Genomic DNA, 14,574 nt, shown 5'->3' on the forward strand with positions numbered 1-14,574 from the left:
AAATTCAGGTGTTGGAGACAACGGAAAGTCCGGAGTATGCAGAAGTTCAGGAGGGCACTGGACATATTCCTGTTTGGAGGCAGCTTGCATGCCCTGCGGGTAAGAAGGGTTTCGTGACCTGACCAGGTGTTAGGCCATTGGCAGAGACAGGCCGATTAGGGACAGACCTGTTCTGCTGTCCATGCGTGGGTGCAGTAGAAACCGGCCCAGGGCACCGACACGGGGTCATGTAGAAGTCGATTTTGTGAGAGGTCAAGAAAGGGTTTTGTGAGCAAAATGGAATTTATACACAGCAACATTTAGAAGTTCAGTTATTACAGTCCCTCCTCTTGCCGTGTGCAACATCATTAGTAAATGTCAATATTACAGAGGTCTTCAAATGCCTGATGATATAGTACTTTGCTGTTTTCAGCCTGATGTGTCATAGGGGTAGATCTGCAAATGGAAGCACACAGAGAACAGAGTGCTGGGCCACAATGAATGCACAGGCAGCAAAAGAAGACGGTACCCAGGGGGATCGTGAGGAACACCAGTATCTTCCATCCCCAAGTGATCAGAATGTTCCAAAAACCAGTTGTCCAGGTCCAAGGGGTCCCATTGTCTGGGTGTATTTCAGTGGCAATCCGGTGTAGTCTTGAAAGTGCTTCATAGACAGAGGGTGATGAATCAGGAATATACACACAGCAACTGGCCCCGATGATGCGACAGGCTCCCCCCGATCTGCCAGGATGACGTCAAGCACCATGCGATTCTGAAGGGAAACCATTCGTGTAGCATCGATCTCGGCTGTGTGTTGGATCAGTATTCCTGCAGTGATGTTGGCAGTAGCTTCCAGGACCCTGGTGAGTCGTCTGGTCTTGATACTGTTGGACATGGGACCCCAAAAAGGTAGAAGGCCCTTCAGGGCATCGCTGAATTGCTGGATGCTGGTGTCGGTCTGGTCTATATCTGGTACTCGTCTCCTCTGTCTGTGGTACAAGTTGTTTCTGTTAAATGTAGGTGGCAGCAGGAATGCAATATAGCATGTGCCACTCCAATCAGAAGGCAGCCAGGTGTAAGCTTTGTTTCCACATACAAAGCGCAGTCCTGACAGAAGGCTGAGGTATGGGGTGAAGTTATTGTAAGTTATGGTAGTATTGCATAGGTATTTTCCCTTGACCTTGCAGGCACAGTATACCAGGACGTAGTGTAATTGAAATGGCGACTTCTTTCTCTTGGGTAGGAAAGAAAGTGCAACCCCAGGTGTCCTGCATAGGGGTGAAGTTAATAGCACGCATTTGTGGCGGGTCAGAGGTATTACAGATAGTATTATTTTTTGCATGGAGAGTCCAAAGAAAGGGTTGGAATGTGGTAAGGTTGCCTTCGTCATAACGTGATGGAAAAACGTTCGTCAAGTTGTACATCAGAGCACAAGTGTAGGCTGGAGTGGCGGGAAACACTAAGAATGAGATGGTGTGCTGAACTGCGTGAGGTAGGAGTCCACAAACATAACAGTCTGTTGCATTGGAAACCCGATTGAACTGTTGCAACATTTGAATAAAAGTATTATTATGAAACTCCAGGTGTGTGTCTGGCCAAGGTACGTGAGAATGTTTAGGTGGCGTTGGTGCAACTGTTGCTTGAGGTAATGCAGTATGTTTGGCAGGGGCTGTTTCTTCGAGGATCCAAAATGATATACCAGCAAATATTGCAAGTATGGTCAGAATGAACAGTATTATGGTACGGGGACTGTAAACTCTCATTCTAGCTTTCTTCAGCGTTGGGGTAGTATCACGGGTGCATGTGACCTCTGGATTCATACCGTTCCCGTGTCGTTGATGGTTTTCTTCATCGGGGGGAACATTGGCAGACCTGGATGATGGCCCTTGTTGGTAATCATTGTTCAAGGGGGTGCGTAGTCTTTGGTACTCATGAATAGGATGGATCGTCACATATCCGGGTTTTGGGGAGATTGGTCCCACATTATCGTGACCTCCAGCCATAATAGCTCTACAAGTGTCCCAAGAGTACTGCAATGTCCCTAATAGCTGCCGATAGTTGTTGGTTGCTTCACTGGCCAATATCTGCCCCGGTAAACCACTATTAGGGGTACCTAGGACCCTCGGCCAGAATTTACTACCGCCCTGCAGCAATGGACAATGGAGTACTAACGCCCTTGGAACTGGGCTTGTTCTTCAGCTTAGCCTTGGATCAGAGGTAGTATTCGTCTGTTCCCTCGTCACAGAGTTCCAACTCAGTGTCTGACTCAAGGTGTGGCGCTGCAGGCTTTTCGTGCCCTAGGACTTCCTTTTGGGCTTGTAGCTGTTCCTTGGTGACAGGGTCCACTTTCCTGCAGTGGGAAGCATGCATCCACGATTTTCTCCCTTCCACTCTGACGGCTGTCCTTGTGGCCAGGAGCACCTGCAGAGGGCCCTTCCAGCATGGTTGTAGGGATTGGGTGCGGGCGAAGTTTTTAACCAGGACAAAGTCACCAGGGAGGATGTGATGGCCTGGACCCTGGGATCTGTCCTCAGTAGTGGCCCGCACCTGTTCATGGATTAAAGACATGGTTTCAGTAAGTTCATACACATAGTCAGTCAAAACTTCCTGCGGTAGGTGAGAAATGGACTTTGGAGAGAGTGCATTCCAAATGTTCATGGGTCGGCCAAAGACTACCTCGTATGGGGTGAGGTGGGATTTAGAATGTGGGACTTATCTATTAGATAGTAGTGCCAATGGAAGAGCATTGACCCAATTCAGTCCTGTTTCTGTTGCTATCTTAGCCAGTTTTTCTTTAAGGATCCCATTGTACCTCTCCACCAGCCCTGCTGCCTCGGGGTGAAAAGCTGCATGAAACTTTTGCTTGACCCCAAGCCCTCCCAAGATGTTCTTAACTGTTTGTCCAATAAAATGGGACCCTCTGTCACTTTGCATTAATCTACAAAGGCCATATCTAGGGAAAAACTCTTTCAATAACACCTTAGCTGTAGTGATGGCCGTGTTATCCTTTGTGGGGTATGCCTCCACCCATTTGCTAAAGGCACAGACTACCACTAATGCATATTTGTAGCTATTGACTCTGTTTAACTGTATATAGTCCATCTGAAGGACTTCAAATGGTGCAGTAGGCAGAGCGAACCCTGCCATTGGAACTTTAGTTCCCTGACCTATGTTGTGTCGGAGTTATGTGAGGCACTGCTTGACAAACCGCTCTGCTGACGGGCAGAGTCGGTGGTAGTCCCATACTTCCTTGAGCATGGTACACATGGCCTGTGAACCAATATGTGCGGGTAAGTGAGTCATAGTGAGTAATGGAATTACGTAATCCTGTGGTAATTTCCATTTGAGCATCTCTTGGGACCTCCAGCACCCCTCTTCATCCATCGTTCAATCTGTTTCCCACTGAGCCTTTTCTTCAGGAGTGGCTGAACGCTGTATGTCAATTATCTGCTGTCTAGCGTCATGCCATTTCTCGGTGTGTGACTTAAGGACGTAAACTCGAGCTGGTACATCCCCCAATGCTGTTTGTCTCGCTATCTTATCTGCTAAGGCATTTCCTTGCCCTACTTCATCTGTCACCCTTTTGTGAGCTGCACATTTGATTACTGCCAATTTGGTTGGTAAAGTGATCGCTTCCAAAAGGGCATTGATAAGGTCGCCATGCTGAATAGGGGTGCCATGGGAAGTAAGAAAACCTCGTTCTTTCCATAGCAGGGCAAAATTATGTACCACGCCAAAAGCATATTGGCTGTCGGTATATATATTTACTGTCATATTGGTACTAAGGATGCATGCTCGTGTAAGGGCTGTTATTTCCGCTGCCTGGGCTGATTTCTGAAGAATTCTAGCTGTTTCTATTACTGTAAGGGCTGTAGTGACTGCATAGGCAGCGGAAGTAGTACCGTCCGGTATTTTTAGACAAGACCGCTCCACCCATAAGTGGCCTTCTGCCTCTGGGAAAGCTGTATCTTTCAGATCCACCCGACTTTTTGTTTCAGCTTCAGTATGGAATACGCAGTCATGGTGGGGTGGCTGTGTGAGGGGATCAGTAGTTGGTAGGGGTAAGAGTGTGGCTGGGTTAAGGGTGATACAACGTTGTATTGTGATATGGGGGTTAAGAAGGGTGAGTTCATATCCATGTAATCGGGCACTGGTGAGATGTTGTGTCTTGGTTTTGTTGAGCAATATGTCCACCGAGTGGGGGACAAGAACCGTCAAGGGGGATCCCAAAACAATGCCCTCCGTCTGTCGCACCGCCACTGCCGTGGCCGCTACAGCGCGTAGACAGGTGGGCAAAGCACACACAACAGGATCTAAGACTGCAGAAAAGTACGCACACGGTCGCTTGTGTGTGCCATGTGTCTGACAGAGGAGTGAAAGGCTGCATCCAGATCGTTCGTGTGCAAAAAGGAAAAATTGTTTTTGATAGTCAGGAGTACCTAGCACAGGAGCAGAGCACAGGGCCTGGCGTAGTGTCATGAATGCTTCTGTGTGCTGGGTGGTCCAGGGGATGGGGTCAGATACATCTCTGGTGACTAGATAAAGAAGTGGTTTAATGATGAGGGAGAAATTAGGGACCCATTGTCTACAAAAGGAGGTCAGTCCTATGAGTGCTCTGACATCTCGTTGGGTGACAGGAGTTGGAAAATTTAGAATAGTTTGAATCTTATCTGGTGTAAGAGTGCGTCCCTCCTCAGACAATAAGCGACCCAAATAGGTCACTTGTTGTTTACAATACTGTAGTTTGTCTTTAGAAACCTTGTGTCCCTTAGCAGCAAGAAACTGGAGGGAGAGCATGGATGCTTTGCGGGCAAGTTGTGTTGTGTCTGCTGCTAAAAGAATGTCGTCTACGTATTGAATTAACGCCACTCCCTGCGGAAGCTGAATCTGATCCAGTTGTGTTTTTAGAGCCTAACCATAGATGCTGGGACTTTCACTGTAGCCTTGAGGAGCTCTACAGAATCTATAGGAGACATTCAATAATGTAAATCCAAAAAGAAAACGGGAATCCTTGTGTATAGGAATAGAGAAGAATGCGTTTTTAAGGTCTATAACTGTTAATACTCTAGCTGTTGGTGGGATCATGGTGAGAATGGTGGTAATGTCAGAAACTACAGGGAACTGAGGCTGCACTATTTTGATTATAGCTCGCAAATCAATCACAAATCTATATATCTTTTGTCCTGCAGAGGAACGTTTAGGAACTGGGAGAATAGGACTGTTGCAGACATTTCCTGGTACCTGTTCCACTACACCAGCGAGTATGAGGTCCTGAACAATGGTTTGGAGGGCGACCTCTCCCTCTTTAGATATTTTATACTGTGGGATCCTTGGTAGAGTTACTCCTGGTTTTACGGTGATATGCACTGGAGGCATTTGGATGGACCCAACGTCCGTGTCGGAGGTTGCCCATAGACAGGGGGAAATAGTCGCCAAATCATCTTGCATGTGTGATAACTGTAAAAGCTGGGCAGAAGCAGAAGGTGCAATGTTATCGTACAGTATTTGCCGAACGTTGTTCGGTGAACACCGAATGGTAGCTCATTAGTGTTTCAACAGATCCAAGCCTAGCAGGTTCTCTGGGCATTGGGAAGACAGTAAAAAGGTAGCTGAAGTTTGTTCACCCTGTATTGAGAATGGTGTTGGGTAGGACAAGGAATTGACAGAGGGCTGACCATCGAAACTTGTCGATGTAATGAGTTTGCCAGATGGAGGAGCCCTCGGGATCAGTGGTGTGGTTAGAGTGCTACGGGATGCTCCTGTGTCTATTAGAAAAGGTCCCGCTGACCCAGCAACTGACGCTGTAATGTATGGTCCCTGTTGCTCTACAGGTACTTCCACTGGTTCCTTCCCCCATCCTAGACTGTCCTATGCTGTCCAATACAGGGATGACATTTCAATATTATCCGCAGTATAATCCTGAACAGTAGCTTGAAGTTCTTGCTGTCTTGGGCCCTTATCGAATCTATTCTCCCTGTAAAGTGGTGTAGTTTGTGTCGGTGTAACGCCCTGAACGTCTCAGGATCGTTTAACAGACACGATAATGAGAACGCAACCACTTGTGAAGGTTTCGTTATTTTAATGAAGGCAAAAATAATACAAGGAATAAACAAAGGTTATAGTCACTGGAATCCTCCAGGCTAAGTACGTTACCAGCCCACAGCACGGATGGTCCTAACCGTCCTCTGCATATACGCCGATCCCGGCGTATGCCAACAGAGGGCAGGAATGAAATGGCCGACAATGCCAATCGGTAGGCTGTGAGGGGCACGAAGAGTGTTGGGGAGAATCGAGGAGTCAGGGAAACACCCAGCCGGGGTCTCTACCTGAAGGGAGCAGCCGCTCAACCTCTTCCTCAGACTGCACCGGGACGCGGAGTCACCTCCTGGTGATGCGTCACCGATACCCCAATCACAAGCAAAGAAGACTGAACCGAGAGCAGCCGCTCGATCGATCCCGTGGACTTCCGAGTCTGTAACGCGGCAAACACCTCCTGGTGTGCGTTACAGCTGGCAGTCCCTGTATCTCTGGTCGGGCTGGGAGTTACGACTCCAACCAGCAAAAGCGCCACTGCGCTTTGACTCAGCCGAGTCAAAAAGCGAAGCTCAATGGTTATCCGGTAGAGCTTCCGGGTCCTTCACAGGTGACGATGGGGCAAGACACGGCCCAGGGAGTAACGACTCGACCTACCTCCGTTCTTGCCTTACTGGAGCACCACTCCGGAACACTGCTCTTCACTAAGCAGGTACGTCGGTGTAAACACAATATCCGACAGCGTTGTACCTCCCGGTTCCTCCCTTTATAGGGCGTGTTTTCCTTGAGTTATGTAACAGCTCTCCTGTTTACATAAGGGCGTGTTTTCCTTGAGTTATGTAACAGCTCTCCTGTTTACATAAGGGCGTGTTTTCCTTGAGTTATGTAACAGCTCTCCTGTTTACATAAGGGCGTGTTTTCCTTGAGTTATGTAACAGCTCTCCTGTTTACATAACCTCTCAACTGCTAAGCATCCTGGGAGATGTAGTCCGTTTTCGCTGGTTACCGTTTTCCTCCCCTCGCATGACAGGAATTCTTGACAGTACATCCTCCCTCTCAGCGGCTCCCCACGGGTCCAGCGCTGGCAGGAAAACGCCGATGGAACAAGGAGACCAAGCGCGGAGCATGAACCCCTTCAGCCGGTTCCCATGACTGCTCCTCCGGGCCATAGCCTTTCCAGGCAACCAGGTACCACAGCTTCCCCCTGCGCCATTTGGATGCCCGTATGCCCGACACTTCATACTCCACATCCGACTCCACGCATACCGGCCTAGGTGTCCCAGACGGCTTGGAGGGTGCTGGTTTGAGCAATGATACATGAAAGACAGGGTGTATCCGCAACGACTGGGGCAAGCACACCTTCACGTTCACGGGACCCATACACTTGGTAATTCGATAGGGGCCCATGTACTTGGGATGGAACACACTGTTCTTTCGAAACCTCATGTTTCTTGTGGATATCCAGACGTAGTCTCCAGTGCGGTACAGTGGCCCGGGCCTTCTCTTCCTGTCTGCCGCAGCCTTGTATCTTCTCTTGGCCTCTATTAGGACAGCCCTTGAGCGCATCAATGTGTCTTTTATGTGTGCCACCCTGTCCGCTGTGGCGGGAATCCTGTCCTCTCTGAACGGATGTAGAAATGGCAAGAACCTGGGATGTTGGCCATAGTTGCTATAGAACGGAGATGACTGTGTGGAGCTGTGAGTGGCGTTGTTATAGGCTATCTCTGCAACCCATAGCAAGTCGACCCATTCTTCCCTGCCCTGATCCACAAAACATCGCAGATACTGTTTGAGCGTTTGGTTCAGGCGCTCGGTTTGGCCGTCCGTTTGAGGGTGGTAGCTGGTGGACAGGGCGGTCTTAACATGCAGCGCAGTGCACCAAGTCTTCCAGAATTGCGCAGTAAACTGCGACCCCCGGTCCGACACGATCACCCCAGGTAATCCATGCAGTCGTACCACATTCTTTAGGAGTAGTGACGCCAAATCCCCGGCCGTAGGGACTCTCTTGCAGGGGATGAAGTGCCCCATTTTCGTCAAGTAATCCACCACCACCAGTATTGCCGTCATCCCTTGGTCTACCGGTAGGCCCACCACGAAGTCCAGTGATATGCTATCCCATGGTCTATCCGGGGTTGGAAGTGGATGTAAGAGCCCTTGGGTTCGGCCATGGTCGGCCTTCATGGTAGCACACGTAGGACACTCCTGTCCCCACCTCCTGACATCCACTCTCATGGTTGGCCACCAGAAATGCCGTCCCATGCTAGCCACCGTTTTTTCAAAGCCCAAATGACCTGCGCATGGAGAGTCATGGCACCAGATGAATGCTTGTTTCCTTAGCCTAGGCGTGGGTATCAATAGGCACCTGCCCTTCAGGGGTATCCCATCCTTCAGCTGCCATTCTCTGTGACTGAGGAGCCACCTCCGCCATGCGAATGACCTGATCCCTCTCTTTATTCCCCTCAGGAAAGTATCCGGTTGGATAACCCCCAATACCATCCTCGGGGAAATGATGGAATGCTCGGTTGCAGGCAATGGTTCCTTAACTGCAGATTGACGGGACAGGGCGTCCGCCTTCCGGTTTTCCGTCCCCGGCCCATATGTGATGCGGAAGTTGAACCCCGCAAAGAAGATCATCCACCGCAGCTGTCTGGGAGAAAGGTGTCTTGTGGCCGTCATGAACTGTAGGTTCCGATGGTCCGTGTACACCGATACCACATGTCTTGCCCCCATCAACCAATGCCTCCATTCGGTGAAGGCGTCCTTGATTGCGAGAAGCTCCTTCTCCGCAATATGGTAGTTGCGTTCGGCGTCGTTGAGTTTATGGGACATGTACGCAACGGGATGAAGCACCCCTGTGTCGTGGTTGCGTTGGGACAAGATAGCCCCCAGCGCCACATCCGATGCGTCCGCTTCCACCACGTAGGGGAGATCCGGATCGGGGTGAGCCAACACCGGCGCCTTACCAAAGGCGCTTTTCAGGGCCTCAAAGGCTGTGTTCGCTTCAGGGGACCAGACAAACTCCTTGGACTTCCTCAGTAGCTGTGTGATTGGGGCCACCAATCCTGAAAATCCATCTATAAACCGCCTGTAAAAGTTGGCGAAGCCAATGAAACTTTGGACGTCCTTCACGCTTTGGGGCACCGGCCATTCTTTCACCGCCTTGATCTTTCGTTCTGCCATCTCCTGTCCCTCTGGACTCAGCATCACTCCGAGGAATTCCACGGATGTGACGTGGAAGTCACACTTGCTGAGTTTACAAAACAGCATGTTTTCCCTCAGCTTTTGGAGCACAGCTTTGACGTGGTGTACGTGCTCCTCCACACTGGACGAATAGATGAGGATGTCGTCGATATATACGACCACGTAGATATCCAACTCCTCTCTGAATACCTCATTCAAAAAGTACTGAAAGGCTGCCGGGGCGTTGCACAGACCGAACGGCATGACGAGGTACTCAAAAAGGCCGAACCTGGTTTTAAAGGCGGTCTTCCACTCGTCTCCGTCCCTCATGCGCACCAGATGGTATGCCCCTTTCAAATCCAACTTGGTGTAGATACGAGCTTTCTTGACCTGTTCCAGAAGTACACTGATGAGAGGCAAGGGGTACCGATTCTTTACGGTTATCGCATTCAATGCCCTAAAGTCCACACAGGCTCTCAGCTCCCCATTAGCCTTCGGGATGAAGAAGAGTGGCGAGGCGGCCGGAGACTTGGACGGGCGGATGAATCCTAGCTTGAGGAGTTTATCCAGGTACCCCCGGAGATGCACGTTTTCAGGCTCCGTCAGGGCATACAGCCTGCCGCTGGGAACGCTGGCCCCTGGCACCAGGTCGATCTGGCAGTCAAACTGTCTATGTGGTGGTAGCACTTCCGCCTTCACCTCATCAAATACATCCTCAAAACTGTGATAAGCCTGGGGGAGAGCCACATCTTTTTCTGCCGCTGTAGCCACCGTCTGACTCCCGCTCTCATCTGCGTCAAGGGATTCCGTTCTTATTCCACAATGCAGGATGCAATACGGTGACGTCAGTTCGATGCGATGTGTTGGCCAATCCACAGAGGGGTTGTGTTTCTGTAGCCACGGCAATCCCAATATGACGCCATATTGGGGCGCTCGGATGATGTTAAAATCGATTTGTTCCAAATGGTTCCTCCCACATCTCATCGGAAGGACCCCCGTGTGCTGCCCGATGGGCCCCGTCACCAATCGCCTTCCGTCTACAGCATAGACATCTTCGGGTACAGCTTTGGGAAGAAGCACTAGCCCTAGCCTGCATGCCTCGTTGTGGTCCATAAACATGCCAGTGGCCCCTGAATCCACCATGGCCACAACGGGTATCCACTGGTCATGCACTCCCACGTGCACCGTGAGAAACAGGTGTCGTTGTCCCTTAGTGACCGAGTTGGAAAGTGAAGGGATGGATGAGTGACTCCGAGATGCCCCTTCTTTGGTCTGGGAGTCCTCTAGTTTTCCGCCGGTACGTCCACCACGGCTGTTACCGACCAGTTGGCCCGATAACGTGACGTCTTCGGTTTGGCAGGGCATTCACGTACGTAGTGGCCTTTTTTGCCACAATATAGGCACAATCCTTGTTTACGGCGTGACTCTTTCTCCGTGGCTGTGAGGCTCGCTCGTATTGCGCCGATGTCCATGGGTTCTCCCTTGGATGTGGTGGCAGTTTCAGGACTTCCCACTGTCACATAGGATGGAAGGGATTTTCCTTTTCTCCCATGATCCCCCTTTCTTTCACTTAGCTTATGTTCCAGCCGTAATACCAGGTTGATAAGGCCCTCACATGTCTTGGGTTGTGGGTCAATATGAGCCACGGCGTCCTTGAGCTCATCGCACAGCCCGTGATGGAAGAGCGCCGTCTGTTTAGCAACAGGCCACTTGGTTTCCGCAACCAGCCTTCGGAACGCGTTGAGATACTGCACCAGGTCGTTGGATCCCTGTCTCAACTCAAGCATTTCACGGTCCGCCGTGTACGAGTCAGCCCTTCTGTCGAAGACCTTCAGGAATTCCTCGCAAAAAGCACCCCAATCACATAAGATGGGGTCGTCCCTGCTCACCAGAGGTACGGCCCATTGTGCCGCGTTTCCAGCCAAATAGGATATAAGGAAAGCCACACGAGCCTGACTCGTGGGGAACGCCCTTGGTTTGCACGATAAATGTAGCGCCACTTGTGTGAGGAATACCTGCACTGTGTTAGGATCCCCACTGTACCTCTCTGGTGTTGCCAAGGGGACGGCTACCGGCATTTCCACTACTACCGCAGGAGTCTGGTTCGTGAGGGAGGTGCTGGGCGTGAGCGGGTCCAATTGGATAGCATCCAGTCTGGCTTTTACATCGGCTGTTTCTTGCCTGGAGGCAGCCAATTCAATTTGCACAGTCGCTAAAGCAGCCAGCACATCATCAAGTGTTGCCATGTCTGTTATCGACCGGGAGACAGTTAGTGTTATTAAGGTCGGATATTTTGTAACGCCCTGAACGTCTCAGGATCGTTTAACAGACACGATAATGAGAACGCAACCACTTGTGAAGGTTTCGTTATTTTAATGAAGGCAAAAATAATACAAGGAATAAACAAAGGTTATAGTCACTGGAATCCTCCAGGCTAAGTACGTTACCAGCCCACAGCACGGATGGTCCTAACCGTCCTCTGCATATACGCCGATCCCGGCGTATGCCAACAGAGGGCAGGAATGAAATGGCCGACAATGCCAATCGGTAGGCTGTGAGGGGCACGAAGAGTGTTGGGGAGAATCGAGGAGTCAGGGAAACACCCAGCCGGGGTCTCTACCTGAAGGGAGCAGCCGCTCAACCTCTTCCTCAGACTGCACCGGGACGCGGAGTCACCTCCTGGTGATGCGTCACCGATACCCCAATCACAAGCAAAGAAGACTGAACCGAGAGCAGCCGCTCGATCGATCCCGTGGACTTCCGAGTCTTTAACGCGGCAAACACCTCCTGGTGTGCGTTACAGCTGGCAGTCCCTGTATCTCTGGTCGGGCTGGGAGTTACGACTCCAACCAGCAAAAGCGCCACTGCGCTTTGACTCAGCCGAGTCAAAAAGCGAAGCTCAATGGTTATCCGGTAGAGCTTCCGGGTCCTTCACAGGTGACGATGGGGCAAGACACGGCCCAGGGAGTAACGACTCGACCTACCTCCGTTCTTGCCTTACTGGAGCACCACTCCGGAACACTGCTCTTCACTAAGCAGGTACGTCGGTGTAAACACAATATCCGACAGCGTTGTACCTCCCGGTTCCTCCCTTTATAGGGCGTGTTTTCCTTGAGTTATGTAACAGCTCTCCTGTTTACATAAGGGCGTGTTTTCCTTGAGTTATGTAACAGCTCTCCTGTTTACATAAGGGCGTGTTTTCCTTGAGTTATGTAACAGCTCTCCTGTTTACATAAGGGCGTGTTTTCCTTGAGTTATGTAACAGCTCTCCTGTTTACATAAGGGCGTGTTTTCCTTGAGTTATGTAACAGCTCTCCTGTTTACATAAGGGAGTGTTTTCCTTGAGTTATGTAACAGCTCTCCTGTTTACATAACCTCTCAACCGCTAAGCATCCTGGGAGATGTAGTCCGTTTTCGCTGGTTACCGTTTTCCTCCCCTCGCATGACAGGAATTCTTGACAGTCGGGGTATTATGTGTTCTGGGTTGAGTTTTCCCTGGAGCGATGTTGGCTGCTAGAATGCTACAATCACCTTTCCAGTGCCCTGGTCTTTTACAATAAGCGCAGATGTCAGTAGGTTGAGGGCCTAGTCTGGGTAGTTGACGTGGGGTAACTGAGGTATGTTGTCTAGGTTGGGGGTATGAGACCGTTGGTCTGGACATATTGCTGTTGGTGCGACGCGTATCTAATTGACTAAGTAACACTTGTTCTTTTAATTTCTTCTTTTTGTTCTCTTTCTCATCTTCTGCTGTCTTATTCTGTGTCTCGTAATATTGAGCCATAGTCAGAATAGTGGCCGGAGTGGCTGCTGGCCAACTACTTTCACTAGATGTTAGTCTGTTCCCCACTGAAGGTGACAGACCCTTTACAAAAGTTTGAATTAAGAGATGTCTGCCAGTTGCAGTGGTCACATCCTGACCACTGAAGTCAGCGTATGCTTTTCCCAGCCTTGTGAAATAGTCAGAGACTGACTCATCCTGGTTCTGTTTACAGGCAGCAAGTAATGTCCAGTCTATTTTCCTCTCAGGTGCCATTGTTTTCAATTTTGTCAACAATCTTTGGGGCAATTTTAAAATGTTATCGTGTGGATTTTCGCCTCGTTTCCAATTCATATCTTTGAGTGCCCACTCTTCCCATGTAACCCGTAGGGGTTTCCACAGTTCGGCTGGAAGTATAAGTCCGAAAAACTGTATTATGTCTGTTAAAGTCAGTGTATATGAGCTTAGAATCTGTTGGACGCTTTCATAGAATCCTGTGGGATTCTTTCGGATATCAGGGATGTCCTTCCGCAGCTGCAACATTTCTACTTTGGTCCAGGGGGTGTATACAAAATTGAACAACCATCTAGAACACGCATTGGGATCATTAGGGTTAGTAACATTAGACCCATCGCCCCGAGGTGGGACAAAAATGGGTGATGCTTCTTTAACAGGCATTTGTTGTATCTTTTCAATAGGTTCTACCTCGTTGGAATGGCTTTCTCTATGTAAAGCGGTTTTAATCATTGTCAATAAAGTATCTCTTTCATCTTTTGCTGACCCACCACTTTCTACTGCACGATAGAGTTTGCGAAACGCCGTAGGTGTATCTATATCTGTATCATCATGTTTAGCCATTAAGTGATAAGCCATCCTCTCTAGTAGGTAGCTTTTCCCTACCACGTGGATCTGTTCATCGATTGCACTGTGTATGTCTGTTGGGGTGGCACCTTTGTATATTAGCTGCTGGGCTCTGTGATTTATTATTTTCCTGCCAGGGCTTCTTAATCGTGGGGGATGGTTTTGTCTATATTCACTAGTATCGGAATCATGACCTAGTACCAGAGATTCCGACTCAGAGTCTGAATCTTTAGCAAACGGGGGTCGCTTCTTTTGTTTTTTTACTTTTAATTTTACCACTGGTTCAGCAACAGTGAGAGGCACGGGAACTGGTTCGCTAACCGGAGGAATCGGGGCAGTGGCTTCAAAGGGCTGAACAGGTTGATTTTGTGCGTTTGGGAGTCCATTAGAAATGATGGGCGGAGGCTGTAGCGGTTGCATTAACGATTGTGGTTGATAAGCGGGGGTCTAGAATACAATAGTGCATCCTCTTCGTCTTGTTTAGTGGGTAGTACCGGATATTGACCTGTTATATTTAACCTATATTCTCTGTCTTTATTATGCTCTATTTCCTTCCTCCTAAGGGCTGCTATGTCTGATTGGGGTGTTCTCTTTTTCTGGTTATTCTCTTTAGCCTGGGCTTTCCTAATTCTCTCGTGTATTTCTTTCCTGCAAAGCCCAAAAGAATCAAACATACTTGCTCTAACCTTCCGCCGGTGAAGTTGTTCTTCTAGGTACGTTATTTGCGGAATTTCAAATGACCCAAACTCTGGCCATTGTAAATC

General features: G+C 49.4%; 1 pseudogene; it reads right to left on the reverse strand.

Moving 5' to 3' along the window:
- Positions 1-347: 347 nt before the first annotated feature.
- LOC146817384 (uncharacterized) lies at positions 348-1,982 on the reverse strand (annotated as a pseudogene).
- Between the last annotated feature and the right edge of the window lie 12,592 nt (positions 1,983-14,574).

The sequence above is a fragment of the Triturus cristatus genome, chromosome 6 (genome assembly GCF_964204655.1).
Source record: "Triturus cristatus chromosome 6, aTriCri1.1, whole genome shotgun sequence".
Lineage (NCBI taxonomy): Eukaryota > Metazoa > Chordata > Amphibia > Caudata > Salamandridae > Triturus > Triturus cristatus.